A 17,047-nucleotide genomic window follows, 5' to 3' on the forward strand; every position below is an offset into this window, starting at 1 on the left:
GGTTTGGGGGAAGAAGGTTGTTGTTGTTTGTTTTCTAGGGTGGTGGTTCTGGTGGTACCACACTGGTGGCTGGTGGTGGCAGTAGTTGTTTGGTTTGCTTTGGTTTGGGTTTGGTTTTGGTTTTGGCTAGGTTTATCTTTCTTTCTTCCTTCCTTCCTCTCTCCTTCCCTCCTTCCCCGCCTGTCTCTCATTGCTTAAAGAAATGAGCTAGCTGCACGGCCTGAGAGGAAACTCGCTCTGGGACTGACAAGACTAAAGCCACTTTATATGGATTCCTTGGAACTGGAGCTTGGGGTGAGAGTATCCCAGCATGGAGACCTTCTGAAGGTGGGAAGCAGCTGAGAGGATGAACAGGCAAGCAGCAGGCTGTGGGTGCCTTTGCTGAGGCCCTGGTAGGACTGGACAAGGGGTGGGTGAGATGCCCCCTTCAAATCAGTACATGTTGACCAGGAGCGAGAATTTCTCAGTCACCCCAAGCCCACACACTTGCTCTTAGATTTTGATAAACTACCACAATCCCAAGAATTTCTTACATTCCCAGGAAAGAGAGAAATGTCCCCTTCTTTGTCCCCTAAGAGGACATCACTGCTACGCTTGGGTTTTCTGGCAGACATGGAAGGTGGAGAACAAAGCCGGATTTATTTGCCTTGGGGAAATAAAGAAGAAGATGTGAGACTTCTCAAACCTCAGGGTCTCAGATCAGATCCACATGGGTTCCAGCTCATGCTGGGAATTCTGTCCCAAACTCCCTCAGAAGAGCATGGGGCGCCCAGGTCTCTTCTCCCTCTAAAGAACCACCATTTCTGGCTCAGGCTTGATGAAGGCACAGGGCAGCTGGCAAGCACACGATGATTAACTCAGAGTGTGCCCGCAAGACAATCACAATAATTTATGTTTCCCCAGCACCCGAATTCCCCTTGAGCCTACAGATTGTATGGCTATGACTCACCTCTCTGCTGCTACGGGGTGGCTCCGAGCTCGCCTCACACCAAAGTCTAGCAGAACATTTTTTTAAAATAATAATGTTTAAAAAAAATCAAAACACTCAGCTAATTACAAGCGAGACGCTCCCTGTCACGCACAGGCTGGCTGACTCCATGCCTGGGCGGCAGAAATGTGATAAAATTCCCAAGTTGCTCCTTACATATTTTAAAGTCAGATGGCTCAGTTATGATCCCACAGCCCTGGGTTCCAGCCAGCACTTAAAATATGACCTAAGAAGGGGCTGGTGACAGAGTGGCTGCTTGCAGGGACTTCATCAGAAGTCAGCTTTCCTATGAGGTCTTATCCTTCCCAGGTCACCACGGCGAGGTCCCCTGACCGCTCTAGAGCAGGGATAAGCCACAATCTTTGCGATGCCAAAAGCTCACCTCTCTGTCCTATACACTTGACTTCTGGCCATACTTGCTACCACACTGATATTAAACCACCAAATGTCTACTTGGAGATAAGGTACTATAGTGGCTATGATTATAATGTTTAAATTAAGAAACAACATGGGTTTGAACTTCAGACCTCTCCAGGACTAGCTGCATGGGCTTGGGCAATTCATTTTGTCTGAGCCTCATTCTGTCATCCGAAAAGAGGAAGCTGTGACTAGACCTCCATGTGGAGCTTGGTATGGCCCCTGATGTAGAACACAGTCACAAAGGCCATCAGCTGTCCATTGTGTTCTAGCAGCAACCCTGACCACCTTCTGGTGAGGAGGACCCAGGTGAAAATCTTCTACTTGCCACAGGGACTGGAGCTCATGCTCTGCAAGCACAGGAACCTGAGTTTGTTTCCCAGAACTCACATTTAAAAAGCCTGATAGTGGAGGGTTCTAATCCCAGCACTGAAGAAGTGGACCCAGGCAAATCCCTGGGGTTCACTGGACAACCAGCCTAGTCTACTTGGCTGTCTCAGAGAGAAGGAGGGGGAAGGAGGGAGGAAACAGGAAAAGGAGGGAGGGAGGAAGGGAGAGTGGGAGAGGGAGAGAAACAAAACCTCTGTCTTTAAAAAAAAAAAAAAAAAGGATGGTACCCAAGGAAGTCATCCTCCAGTCTCCATATACACACTATAGACACGTGTATGGACACACACACATACACACACACACACACACCAGCAATTGATAGTGCTGGATGTTGAACTAAAAGTAACAAAAGGAGAATTTCAGTCTTTGCACCCAAATAGGATAAGAAAGTTAACCCAGGTGCCACCTGAGAAGCACCAAGCCACTGGGGAAAGCAGAGGAGGGTATATAATTCGCCCAAAGCCAAGCTCTCGTCTCTCACGAGAACCCACCCACTCCTTCTTCAGGACTCTGTGGCCTGCCTAGCCCCGAGTCATCCAGAGTGCCCCGCTCCGTGAGCCAGATCCTCCTTGGCTGATAGAGGTGTCCTTGTCTCCATAATGCCATCACTGCAAAGGTTTGGGGAATTCCAGGAGAGGCAACATTGTGCAGGGCGCATGACACTTGCCAGCTGCCCCTCCACTTGTCTCCAGTAAGCCACAGTCATCCATTTGTGTAACGAAGTTTTCTGTCCAATCTGCCCTCCTGGCTCTAGCACTGAACCCTGGAAAGAATGTTCTAGACAAATAGGTCCAGCCCCCAAGAATTCTCACTTCAGAGCCCACAAAAAAATGAACAAACAAACAAACAAACAAAGCAGGGTCCCCAGAGCACAGAGCTGAATGTAAGCGCTACATTGGAGGCATAAACTTCGAGTAGCAAGTGCAAGGACAGGAGCAAGCTCCCAGTGCTCAGGCTATCAGGAATAGGGCAAATGCGGCCTGCTCAGGGCAAATCAGACAGTGTAAACCGAGCTTGGAGGGTGGGAGAGATGGGAAGAATGCAGAAACAGCGAGGGGCACACTGGCTGCAGCCGTGAGGAGAGAGTGAGAGAGGGAGAGAGGGTTGCAGAGCACAGGCCTCCAAACGCAGTGTGAGCAGGTTCTTTCAGGAATTGAATCTGAGAGTGGCTGGTGGTCTGCCAGAGACAACAGTGGACATGTTACACCTACCAGCAGACGCACAGGGAGGAGGAGCTAGTACTGGACGCAGGGCAAAGGCCAGGGATGGAAATGATGGGGATTGGAGAAAATTAAACCCAGGACAAGGGAGACCTGGTGCCTTAGTTTCATTTCCTTTTGCTGTGATAAAATACTCTGAGACTGCTTTGACGTAGTGGCATGTGCCTTTAATACCAGCAGGGACAGAAGCAGGCTCTACATGAGTTTAAGGCCAGCCTGGTCTACAAAGGGAGTCCAGGACAACCAGGGCTACATGAGAAACGCTGTCTCAACAAACAAACAAAAACGAAAAATCTGATATAAACAAACTGTGGGAGAAAGGGTTTATTTGGCTCACAGTTTTAGAGAGGTCAAGGCAGCAGGACCTTGAAGCAACAGCTCACAGCCTATCTACAGTCAAGACCAGAGAGCAATGAACCAGTGCATGCATGCTACTGACTAGTTGGTTTTTCCATTTGTCTACAGTCCAGTACTCTGAGCCAAAGGAATAGTCCTGCCCGCAGCGGGCAGCTCCTCCCACAACACCGAAGATAATTGAGGTAATGGTCCACAGATACTCTCAGAGGCTCTTCTCCTGGGTGATACTAGATCATGCCAAGTTGACAGCTCACATGAACCATCAGCCTGGCTTCTGAGTAGAGGACTGGGATAAGATGAAGGGAAAAGTGAAGTTTCCAAGCCTAAGTATGGCAGGGAATAGGAACACGAGAAGGGTGTCAGTCTAAGAAGGGTAATGATGAATCTATAGGCAAGGGTAGCAGGAAGGCTGTTATTTATCTCTGCTGGTGCTAAAAATGTGCACAGAAGACTTCCATCAAACCCAGAAGTAGTGGTCAAGGAGGACACCAATGAACATGCCAGACTGAACAGGGAAAATCCTATGAGGCTTCAACCCTACCCAAAGGACTACAGGCAACTGAGAAAAGCTGGGAGCAGAAGTGTCAAATGGGCAGCCCTTAAAACATGCATACGAGTAACATTATGTGAACTCAACAGGTTATACTGGGGAATGTATATGTATATACAAGCACATACAAGCAATCAATAACAACCAATGGAAAAAAGCCATGAATTTGAACGGGAGTTGGGAGGAGTATATAGTACTTTTTTTTGGGGGGGGGGGGAGAAAAGGTAACAGAAATGTTGTAATTAAAATACACTCTCAAAAATAAAAAAAAAAATACATCAAGGATATGTAGAAAAACACAGATTGCCCAAACTTTGGCCCTTGTGTTCTTTGGGTTCCCTCAGGCCTACCATCCTTTCTCACTACATGAATCCTCTCTGCATCCCTCTCCAGCTGTGGAAGATCTGTCCTCACACCTCTGTTTTGTAGACCTCATAACTTCCCTGTCTGCACAGAAGGGAAACAAAGCTATAAGGTCAAGATTCACTGGGTCACACAACATGGAGCAACAATTCTAGTCCACTGCATGCAGAATCATGCAGTGGGTAAAGTCCAAAGGCAAAAGATTTGAACTCTGTGTTTGGTGCCAAGCCAAAAGGCCCAAGCACAGTCCCCTGTCCAGGAATTGCCAAGTGTGTGTTGGCCTCTGTGATGCATAAGCTACTGGGCCAGGATCTTTGTAACTAGCGAAGTATAGGGTAGGATCTCTGCCTTCCGAACCCTTGTATCTTGTCAGGGTGGTAGGTGAGACTCGCACAATAAATAAATAACACTTCCTCAGTAAGTACATGCTGAATCTGTCTTGGTGTGTTCACGTTTTACTGTGTGTCTTGCCCTAGTAACCAGCTAGGGGAGCCATTCTGAAATGTCTAAACAGGTACTTGACCCTTAAATATTGCTTAAATGAATACCAAGAAGTTGGGCCATGATGAAAGATGAAAGAGAAACTAAGAGAAACAAAAGTTAAGATTTCCTAGTGTGGAAAGGCCTGAGGGATTTGATACCTAAAAAGCAAGATGAAATAGAGATGTAGATAGGGAAAGTATAAGCCTCTGCGAAGACTGGATTCATTCTCTTCCTTTTTGTCTTCCTTCCCCCTAGTACATCTGCTTTGAATCCCTTCTCAACTACTGGACTCCATCTCCCAAGCAGGACAGATACACATGACGGGTGACATAGGTCTTCCACTAAGTATGCGGACTTTTTTTTTTCTTTTTTAAATCACAATGACAAAATATCTGACCAAAGATACTTGATGGAAGAAAGATTTAGATTGGTTCACAGCTAAAAGAAGCCAGGCCGTCAAAGCAGAAAAGGCAAGGTGGCTAGCAGGGCTCCATGGTAACCGGAGTTTGTAGAGTAGCTTGGCAGGATCAGGCGTGGAGAGCAAGAACAGAAGCAGAGCCAGGCCATCGTCTTCATGTCACAGTGGTTCTATAACCCCCTCAAAACACCACCAGCAGCTGAGGACCAGGTGTTCAAACTTATAAGCCAGACCACAGCAGACAGGAAGGAGCTGTGGAAGTCGCCTCCACATGCTTCTTGGTTCTTTACTTATGAGACCCATGACACATCCCACTCTACTTCTCAGCTACTGCACTTTTCTGGAAGCTTGAGCCCCAACTCCATTCATTCCTCCTTCTTCACTCACCCAGCCCAGTTTGGCGTTCTTGCCGTCTCGATCCTTCAATAGACAGTGACAGACTTACACCTCTCGACTGACACAGCTTCAGCAAACCTCAGCCAGCCATCTAGAACATCATAGCACTGCATCCGGTTGCTGGCATGGCCGCCTCTTCTGCTCTTCTAGGTGTGTGCGACCTTTACTCATCCTGAAGGGGGAAGAGCCGAGATTTGTGCTGGGACACTGCTGGGCCAATCCCGTGACTGATGTGACACAGAAGTCTACTTTAGATCTGGATTCCGGAGGGTAGAGCTTAGACAAGGATTTGAGTGTGTGTGAATTAAATAGAATCAAGGACAATAACCAAGGTAAGAAAGGCAAAACTAAGTCAAGATGTGGGTTCAGCTGACATCACACTGAGGCATGACCCCTACAGGAAGCCATGTACCAGGAACTGTGGATGGAGGTGATCGTGCTTTGAAAGAGGAGTGTCCCTTGGTGCCCTTCATCCATTTGTCAGGGGACTCAGGTTGCGGGAGACAGCTGAGGAGGAGCTGTGGCACATAGTCTTCAAAGCGGAAGGACCGTTATGGGTGAAAACAACCAACCAGAGCAACAGCAGCTGTAAGTTCTAAGCAGGCAGCCCCAGCACAGCTTGAGTATGGCAATCTGTGTGCTGCTCCAAGGAGAAGGAGGGTGAGGAGGTAGAAGGGGAAGGGGAGGAGGAGGAAGAAGAGGAGGAGGAGAAGAACTTGGTATGGAGACCTGGGGGACTCAAACAGTGAGTACTTGTTTTACAAATGTGAGGACCTGATTTGCATCCCCAGAAAAAAAAAATAAAAAAAAAAATAAAAATAAAAAAAATCAGGAATGGTAGCATGTATTTATAAGCACTAGGAAAGCAGAGGATGAGTCCCTGGAGCTTGCTGGTCAGCAATCCAGCCTACTTGACAAATTCTAGGCCAGTAAGAGATAAGAGACCCCACCTCAAAATCAAACAAGGTGGTGGTAGCTGAGGATCAGTTAAAGTTGTGCTCCACATGCCCACCACACACACATGCACATATAAAGTCACATTCACATGTAAATAAACAGATAAAGAAACAATGAACAGACAAACACAGTGCTGTCTGTGCCGCAGAGCCAGATGGACTGAGGGTCCCAGTGGAATGGAAATGTGGGTCTCGGTTAGCAGCTCCGAGGTGCCCTGCCTCCTCTTGTTCCGTCCAGATGTGCATCCCATCCAGACCCATACAGCCCTGCACAGACACTGGGGGCACCCTGGGAAGTCATCCTGACCTCACTTCTCACAAAGAGAACCCAGCAAAAGGACAACACAGCAGACCTCACTCTAGCCAGCCTTGGAGACCAGGGTTAAAAAAAAAAAAGAAAAAAGAAAAAATGGATGAAATTGTTCCAGGGAGTTTTTACTCGAGGTGATTGAGGTTTTTAAGTGGAAAATGTGTAACCTGTCAACTAAACTCCATAAATTGATTGAAAATGCCTCACTCAAAAGAGAAAAAAAAATATCTGTGGCTCTGTGGAGAAGTAACACAAATTCCCATCTCCAAATGCTGCTTCCATCATCCTATCAGGTCACATCCAGCCAAATAAGAGGAAAAATAAGGACACCTTTAAAAGGGGGGGGGAGGACAAGGAAACTGGGAAAAATGCAGATAACAAGGAATCCTAAGAAAAAAATGAGATAAGGGAAATCAAGAGGTAGAGAAGAAATGGGTGTGCACCAGGAAATGGGTGTGCACCAGTAGGGCAAGGGAAGGGAGATGCTGGGGGGTCTGAGGACTGGGATGACGCAGACTAGAGAAGGGAATAGAGGGGACACATGGGACTAGAAACCTGATCATGATATTCAGGCTTACCCCGAAGACTCAAAACAAGGAGAGACAAGTAGGGCATGTTGTAGAGAACAAGAGAGGTCTCAGGATGCTTTTTATGATATGTTCAATGGAGAGAAGGATGGGGACATATGGCAGTGAGATGCCCAGGAGACCAGAAAAGCCCCACAGGAGAGGAGGGCAGATAAGCAAATGGTTGTAGCCTCCTTAAACAGTGAGTCCAGTTCAGGCGGATGGGGGTAAGGGAGATGTCAAAACCCTCAAGTCACCCGAGTTAGACCAACCAGAACCTCTAGGCCTCTGAGAAACCTACAACGCAGGCTCAGACCAAGCAAGGGAGCAACTGCGGCTCCGTGCACAAGCGGTGCCTGAGACTCTTGTCCTGGCACATCCTGAGGCTGTGCTCCTGCAATGGTGAGATCAGCCCAGGGCCATGATCTAGCTCAACAAGGTAGAACATTCTAGTGGCAAGACCTCAGGACAGGACTGGGAAACATGTCAGTCAGTAGAGTGCTTACATGCAAGCATAACGACCTGAGGTTGGTCCCAGAACCACATAAAGCCACAGTGGACCCACCTGAGGCTCACCTGTCAGCTGAACTGCCCTGTCTCACACGTCCCGACTCACTCTGGACTCTCCCGCTGTCTCTGCCTCTGGCTGTGCTCTCCCTCAGATCTGCAATAAACCTTCTCCTCCTCCACACCTAGGAACAACCACCTCCACCTTTTTCCTTTTTTTCCATTCAGTATCATTACTATTACTCTTGCTGTCACTAATTTCAAAAACAGTTCTTTTTCCTAAAAAGTGATTTGTTTTGTGTGGAAGATGTCCCATCTCACTTCTGTTCGCTCACTGCCCCCCCACTCACTCCAGTGTGCACAGGATAGGAAGTGATTGCTTCATTCTGATAAAGCCAGAGAGGAAATCTCACCGTGCCCCAGGGTCTTTCTCTCTCTTGGATGCAGCCAATTTGCTTACAAGAACTTTATCGTACTGCCCCTTCTCACAGCACGCTATGAGCTAGGAAATCCAGCAACTGCAAATAGCAGCCATGATTGTCAGTATCACTTTATCCCAGTATCAAAGGCCAAGGTGTGTCTGGGTCTCCATCTCCCATGTCTCCTGTTTTGTTTGCTTCCTCGGCCTGAGTTCGGAACTCTGCTGGGAAGAGAAGCGGCTATTTACTAGGTGGCCCCCTCAGACCCCAGCAATTAGAAACAGTTCCATGTGTATGCAGGGCCGAGAGCAGTCGGTTTGATGAAACAGTTCAAAGAGAGAACTAATTTCAAATCCAGGGACTTCTTTCTCCCCTGGAATCCCACCAGCTTGGCCATCAACATTCCAAAGCCTTGATGAGCCTGTGATTCTGAACAGAAATTTACAGTTTCATCATATAAAAGACAGAAGGAGGGCTCTCTGCCCACAACTTTTTCTTAACCCCTTCTTCTCCCACCCCCTCCTCTAAGCCAAGGTTAGCAGTTTTCATTGCTGCTGCCCGCTTTTTGGGTTTAGATGTCCCTCCCTGCTGAATTCCAGATCCTTATCCAGGCCCTCGTGCAGGACAGGACTTCTTTTATGTGGTTTTTGCTTTATGGGCTCCTGGGGCGAAGCTACCTTTAGTAAAGGAAGAATGCCTTTGGCTCCCTGATGATTGTGTAGGCTGACTCTTGTTTGGAAATGGTGATTGCATGAAGCACAGAGATGCTGAGATTAGGGGGTCCAACCATTCCAGCTCAATAAATCAATCCCCTTTTAATTGTGTCCCTGTCAGCCCACATTCTTCTCAAGACAGGAGGGCAGGGAGCTTGCTAGCAGAGTGATTCCTCTGTCTTCTTTGTGTGCTGAGCTGATTGTCAACTAGATTAAGCAACTGCCAGGACAGCTGTAGAGGGGCTCCCAGGGCCTAGGCCCCAAGAAAGACGTCAAAGGGTCATAAATATGCTGATGTCCAATTTGGAGCTTCTGTGAGACCCACCTGGGAATTCGCCTCTGTAAACAGCCAGAGTCCGGATTCTTTCGGTGAGACTGATGGGCACATTCACTTTGCATACATTTTAATTCCTTTAAATTGAAGAGCCATTAAACCGTTGCCTGTGGGTTTTTGTGGACTCCCAGAGTTGTCAGAGTCAAGCTCCACAGGGCAGCTCTCCTTTCCTTCCTTGTTGTGTCCCCACCTGTCTTGCTCTTCAGCAGCAGCACGCTGGGGCGGCAGGCTGACACCCACTGAACAGAGGGAACATTGAGCTGGGCTATTCACAAACACTAACCACTGCTGGGCATTGAACAGTGTTTGCTTTTGAACAGGAATGACTCGGAGCTTCTACTTACTTCTTGCAGGACTTAGCGGAACCCTGTGGAAACGCAGTAACTCAAGGTTTCTGAGGAGGGGCTGTTTCTAAAACGCTAAAAGTGGCTCCTCTGGCATCATCCATCTTAGCTGGAGACAGGGGTCTCTGATGGCCTGGAGCTTGGCGATTCAGCTGGCTGGCTAGTAAATGCGAGGGCGCGACCTGTCTGCCTCCCTCTCTGGTGCTGGGATTAAAGCACTGACAACAAGCCAGCTGTTTTACATGGATAAGAGACTCAATTTCTGGTTCTCAAGCGTCTCCTTTACTGATCAAGCCATTTCTCCAGGCACGAACCACATTTCTACCGAACTCCCCAATGCTAACTGCTGCTCGTCCACAGACCAGACGTTGAGTCCCAAGGATGTAGAAGTAGCTTTCTATTTCACCTGGGTGATCCTTAACCCTCTTTTCACCCAGGGCTCTGCCTTCCCAGACCTGATGTTATTATGTCAGCATGCATACCTCTCACCACTATGTCATGAGACATGCGTGCTCGGTGATAATGGCAGTACCTAGCCCAGTTCACCCCAAACTCTGGCTGAGAGTGTACAGGCAATTCTACCACCCTGCTCTCAGGGACCCAGCAACTGCCTATGTCATCACCTGTTGCCACCAGATATGCCAGGTGTGTGCTGCACATAAAAGGATCTCCAGGGGCATCTCTGGACTGTGCCAGAGACCTGGAGTAAAGGAGGTCCCATGAAGTCCAACGGGGCCCACCCTAGCTGGGATTCCGAGCAGCGGGGGATATGGAGACTGAAATGGCCACTCCTGTAGCCAGGCAGGATTTCCAGTGGAGGGAGGGGGACACCAACCTACCCACAAAACCCTTGACCCAAAATTTGTCCTGCCTACCAGATATATAGGGACAAAGATGAAGCAAAGGTTGAGAGAATGGCCAACCAAAGTCTGGCCCTACTTGAGACCTATCCATTGGAAGAGGACCAATCCCTGACACTATAATGTTATTCTTGTATGCTTGCAGACAGGCCTAGCATTAACAACTCTGAGAGGCTTCACCCAGCAGCTGATGGAAACAGATGCCGAGACCCACAGGCAAACATTATACAGAGCTTGGGGAGCCACTGGGGGCTCACATAGACTGAACCACCAACAAGAGCATGCATGGACTGGTCCTAGACCCCTGCACATATGTAGCAGATGCACAGTTTAGTCTTCATGTGGGCCCCCCCAACAACTGGAGCAAGGGTCCTCTCTGACACTGAGGCCTGACTTTGGACCCTGTTCCCCTAACTGGGCTGCCTTGTCTGGCCTCAGTGGGAGAGGATGTGCCTAGTCCTGCAGCAACTTAATGTGCCAGGGCAGGCTGGTACCCCTGGGGAACCGCTCCCTTCTCTGTGGAAGAAATAAAAAATGGGGGAGAAGGGTATGTGAATCAGGGGACTGGAAGAGGCTGGGGCTGAGGTCAGGTTGTAAAAATGAATAAATAAATAAATTGTAATAAAATAAAATCAAAGGATCTCCAGACACCCCAGCTCTCTCTCTACATTCTCTCTCTGTCCTCTGTACTCGCCCCTCTCTGGATCTTCTCTGTGTCCTCACAGCTTTCTCTGTTTCTGTGTTCCCTATCTGTCTGTCTGCCTGTCTACGTGTCTAGTTGTTTGCTCCATCCCTTCTGTAAGTCCTTATGTCTCTCCCCTCCCCCAGTAAACCTCTTATATACCAAATCTGTTGCATGGCATGGTTTCTCAGGGTTATACCTTGGCATAGGCCTGGCAAAGATATGCCCATTCCATGTTATAGTCCATAGCACTGGTCTATATCATTGATTTGACAATAAAACTGTATCTAAGCTCCTGTTATCTCTCTGCAGGACACTTACCTTGTCCATCTTCCTTGATCTGGAGCCCTAGAAATGCTAGTAAGAAAAAGGTTCCCACAGGGTCCCTCTGCTTCTCTTTCCCAAACAGGCTCATCCCAGAAGATCAAGAGACTCACACCCAATGCATTTACTTTTCTGTTGCTGAGACGAAATACCTAACAAGCATTTAAGGGAAGAAGGGCTAACCTGGGCTCACAGTTTGAAGATACAGTCTGTGGTGGTTTGCATGAGAATGTCCCCAGAGGCTCAGACCTCTAAGTAGCAGTTAGTCGTGCTGTCTGGTTTAGGAACTGTGGCCTTGTTGGAGAAGCGTGTCCTGGACAATTTAAAGTCTCGTGGCATTTCAAGTTGACTCTCTGCTTTCTGCTTGCAGTTTGAGATCTGAGTCCCAGCTTCTGCTCCAACCACTGTGTCTGCCGCCTACAGTCATGCCATCATGGACTTTAACCCTCGGGAGTCAGAACCCCAAATAAACATGGTTGTTGTTTGTTTTTTAATAAATCGCTTTGGCTACAGTATTTTATCACAGCAGATGGGGGTGGTTCTCTGTCGCAGCCTGGGAATCTGATGTTGCTTGTGCTTGGGAAGATGGTGTGGGAAAAGAGGCTTTAAAGCAGAGCCAGTTTATAAACCTCAAGAGCTGCTTTCAGCAATCTGCTTCCTCCAGCTAGGGCCCACCGCCTAAAGGTTCCACACTTCCCAAAACAGCCCCCACCAGCCTGGGACCAAGTTTGCAAACATGTGAGCCTTTGTGTGACATTTCATATCCAAACCATAATGCCCAAGGACCATAGTTATTCATTGCAAAGACCATAGTTATTCACTGCAGCATGAAGATAACCTGATATGCCTCTCAGCCGCTCCCGTCCTCTAGAAGACTTTGGCTAATGAGACGGAGCCCCTCTACTCCCTCTACTGAGCCCCTCTACTAAGCCACCTTTATGCGTAACAGTCATACACAGGGGTGACCCAGCGCACCCTGGGACCTTCACTTTATCTTTCTTCAGGTTCTTCTGCCCCAAGCATCCATTGCTGTGGTCACATCCACACCCCCACCTTGGAAATCTTAAATTCAACTCACTTTCTACCAAAGGAAATTCAAGAAATACCTTAAATGAGAATTTCCTGGGGTGATGGTCAAATGCATAGATCCCGGACGCCACCTGAGGCTACTGATTTAGGAACTCTGAGAGAGAAACATCTTTAACCGCCTGTTTAATACTCCCCTAGGTGGCATTTATGTTTGGTTGTGTTACTAACTACGAGCCCAACCTTGGCACTATTCTCACCATACCTGTCCTTCAAATCCACAGAGCCCTGGGGTCCTTGAAGCCTCTGTTCCCTCTCTACCAGCCCCTTGGGTCTTCATTTACTTCCTGTCAAGGACAGACTCCCCCTGCCCCTTTCCCATGCTCCACCACTTGAGTCCTCTTAGCAATAGTCACTTCCAGCACTGGACCATTTTCACCCAGCAGAGACCTAGCCACAGGAGGAACCCACTGCTTGTGTTTCCTATTAGGGCTCGTTGACTCATTTGCCCTGCCGGTAAAACTGTGTGATGACCAAGTATTACAATTATATATAGCACTGCAGTGGGGTATGATTGTGTGTGTGTGTGCGTGCATGGCGTGTCTGTGTATGCGTGTGTGAGAGACAGAGGTTATGATTATCTTCCCCTAATAAGTTCATAGCTGCGTAGAAAGAAGCATAAAATTATTATTCTGTTATATTATTATTCTGAATACAGAGCTAGCGTAAATGCAGGACACCACACGTGTGTAGGAGAGTACTCCACCCCTGAGGGCCACTGGGTGGCCTGGCATACCCCTGTGAGACCAGAACTCGGGAGTGGAAACAGGAGGATCAGAAGTTCAAGGTCCTCCTTAGCTGCACATAGAGTCCCAGGCCAGCCCGGGCTATATTGAGCGTCCATGTGGCTGGGGGGTGGGGGCGGAGAACTAAGGACAACCTGCATGGATGATGCTTCTCAAATTAATCTAAGGAGAACAACAACAAACAAATAAACACAGGAAAAAGGAGATGTGTCCCAGGCCGATGGTCAGTACCAGAAAGAGTAGAGACTGGAGGAGGAGGGCAAGCGTAGGCTGTGGAGCAGGTGAGAGCTGCTGAGGCAGGATGTTCTCAGTGTTTCCCAGACAAAAATTCAGGGTATATGGCCCCAGGAGTAAGCAGTGTCCCAGACCAAGAGTGTCACAGAAGAGAGCAGAGATGATGTGACACATGCTGGGGGACTGGGGCTGTCTACACCTCTTCCACATACTTTCTCCCCATCTGCCCTTCAGCTCCCTGCTAAAACACACCAGAAAGTAACACTTGCCAAGCAAGATTCTGCATGAGCGTCCTCATCTCAATCCCATATAACTTACAACTGAAAAAAGCCCACCCTAAATATATGTCGTTAGGACACTGATTAAATCAACTGAGGAACATTTAAACACAGTCTGCCTTCAGGATCCATGGAGTGCCGGGCTGGTTTCAGGACCCTCATGGATACAAGACTCTGAGGATTCTTAAAGTTCCTTGTACAAAATGATCTAATATTTGCATCCCATAGATCACCTCTTGTTAAGATGACTTAGGCAGAATAATGCAATGTAACTGCTACGTGAATGGTCATGATACTCCATTGTTTAGGCCAAAAAGAGTGTGTATGGATACACAATGCATTCTGATTTATGAACTCACCAGCCCAGGACCTTCAGCCCTCTGCTATCAATCAGAAAGATATTCAGCTTCATTTAGTAATGATATCATGAGAAGATCATCACAACTTAAGATTATTTCCAATAAGGCAAGTTTATCATGTATTCAGGTGCCTTCCATGTTAAAAAGTAAAGCTACATATATTTAATGAAGTAATAATACAGTCTCACCATAGAACAAATAAATGCAAATAAATGGTTTGATTCTCACTTTTCTGGTCTTCCTCTGCTAGTCTCTATTGACTTTAAAGAATTTTAGAACTATCAGGCTGATAGTTCTAAAATTCTTTAAAGTCCAAACTCATTTGCCAGCCCCAAAACCAGTTTCAGATGGTACCTTTCCCATCGCCAAGATCTCTCACCCCATCCAGGCTTCTGCAAACACTTGCTTCTAAAATACCCTTCCATTCCCCCTTGCCTGCTTTACCTTTACACATTTTCAAGTATCCCTGATTGCAGTAAGCCTCTTCTAACCAGAGTCATAATGGCTACACACACACACACACACACACACACACACACACACACACACCACATACATGTGCTTATATACTCTCATAGCATACTGACTTTCAACATCTTACTTCCACACACACAGAAGTGGCCAGCTGATTTATCTCCCAGGTCTACTAGGATTTATGCTCCCTGCTGGGAGGAGTCAAGTTCATTTTGCACACAGACACCTGTATCTATTATATCAGTTTTAGAAACAATAGATACAATATTGTATTGGACAATATTGTATCTGTAACTGATATAATAGACGCAATAACTACGCCTGTATCAGTTATCTATTGCCATGTAGCAAAATGTCCTGACACTTGGTACTTCGAGCAGAAAGCTTTTGCGAGTAGTTTCTACAAATCAAGCTACCAGAAGTGGCTATGTGGCTGTAACTTGTGGTCTCTCAAGAGATTGCAGAACTGAGGCAAGCTAGGACTATGGCCACCAGAAAAGCTGGGATCACATTCAAAGAGGGCATGTTCACATAGCTGAGGCCTCAGTTTCCTGCCACTTGCATCTTTTTGTGTCATAGCACCCAGCTTCTCCAAAGGGAAGGCAAATCGAGAAAGGAAACAGGAACTTGAGAGACATTTGTTATCTAATTCTCATTTTATACATAAGAAAACAGATAATTCAGGTCATGTGTACAGGGCCACACATGGTATGGCAGCTCTAAGAGGCACTGGGCTCTAGAACCTAACACTGACATGATCATGTGCTGCCTCCGTATTTAAGATAATGTAAACAGTTTGAAGGCAAACAAAATCGATGCTTCCTAAGAGCAGCAGAGTAGTGCGAGTTTGCCTCCATCAGCTCATTTCTGGTGCAGGTTGAACACTGATAGATACACCAGGGACCATCCAGTCCCTCACACACCTACGGTTCACACAGGCCTCAAAGAAAGTCTCAGCATTCCAGGCAACCGTGCTGTGATCCAGGGAGAAGAGCAGGCAAAGAGCTTCTGGCCTTAAAAAGCTCATCTTATGACCAGGAGAAGAGCCAGGTCTCTCTAGGGAAGCCTCAGGTACCCGAGGGCCACCATCCCTGCTGACAAAGCCTATCCACTGGCCATGCAGGCACTGCTGTCACCTGCCCCAAATGAGACTGAAAAGGACTTGAGGGTCTGGAGTAAGTCTGACTGACAGTGGAGGCCGTGTTGGGTGATTTCACCGAAGAACCATTCTCCAGCTGCCTTCCCTGGGCTGCAGAAAGCTTGGAGGGAGACAGCCCAGCAATGAGGTCAGCACAGAGGCAGCAGGCACAATCGCACCCTTGTGAAGTGCAGCCTGTGATCTCATGGGTGCACAGGTGCTGAGACAGGGACCCTACCCAGCGCAGCCCCACCCAGGTGCAGCCGGCTCAAAGTGCAATGTCCATGAGATCACACCAGTCCTCTCCTTTGACCGAGCTCAGAGCCGACAAGAAGAAACCAGCAGTGTTCCCAAGGCTGAACTTGTCAATCTCCTCCTCAGGTTGGAAGTCCTAAGGGGAGGACTGGAAGGTTTCCCTACCAAAGCATTGTTTGTTCTGATTTGAAACTAGGGGTTATTCACATTCCATGACTTCACACATGTCAAAAGACAATACTTTAATATTTTTAAAACATTTTCCTGGGGCTGGGAGATGGTTCTTGCAGGGGTCCTAGAACCCACATGGCAGCTCACACCTGTCTATTAACTCAGTTCCAGGAAATCCAATGCCCTTTTCTGGCCTTCACAGGCCCCGGCATGCATGTGGTTCACAGACATACATGCAGGGAAAACACCCATACACATAAAATAAATTGTTTCAAACAAAAACATTTCCCCAGTCTTATTCTGAGAGGATTTAAGACAGATATTCATGACGTAGTAAGGGCCTATGAATTGAATTGTGGGTAAATAAGAGAAATCAAGACTGAAAATTTAAATCATATGGAGAAAATTAAATTAAATCACATGTGGAAAATGAAGACCCCATGGAGTCTTTAACATTGGATGGCTCTGTTTGGGTGACACTGAGCTTCCTGATGGCCAAGGTGAAAAAGAAAGCCCAAACAATTGAAAAATACACACTCAACATGATTTCTGCCAGGACGTTTTACTTCAATAACTTTTAAAGTAAATACTGTGTGTGTGTGTGTGTGTGTGTGTGTGTCTGTGTCTGTGTGTGTCTGTGTGTGTGTCTGTGTCTGTGTCTCTGTGTGTCTGTGTGTATGTGTGTCTGTGTGTGTGTCTGTGTGTGTGT

The sequence above is a fragment of the Psammomys obesus genome, unplaced genomic scaffold, assembly GCF_907164565.1.
Source record: "Psammomys obesus unplaced genomic scaffold, mPsaObe1.curated_primary_1811, whole genome shotgun sequence".
NCBI classification, from domain to species: domain Eukaryota; kingdom Metazoa; phylum Chordata; class Mammalia; order Rodentia; family Muridae; genus Psammomys; species Psammomys obesus.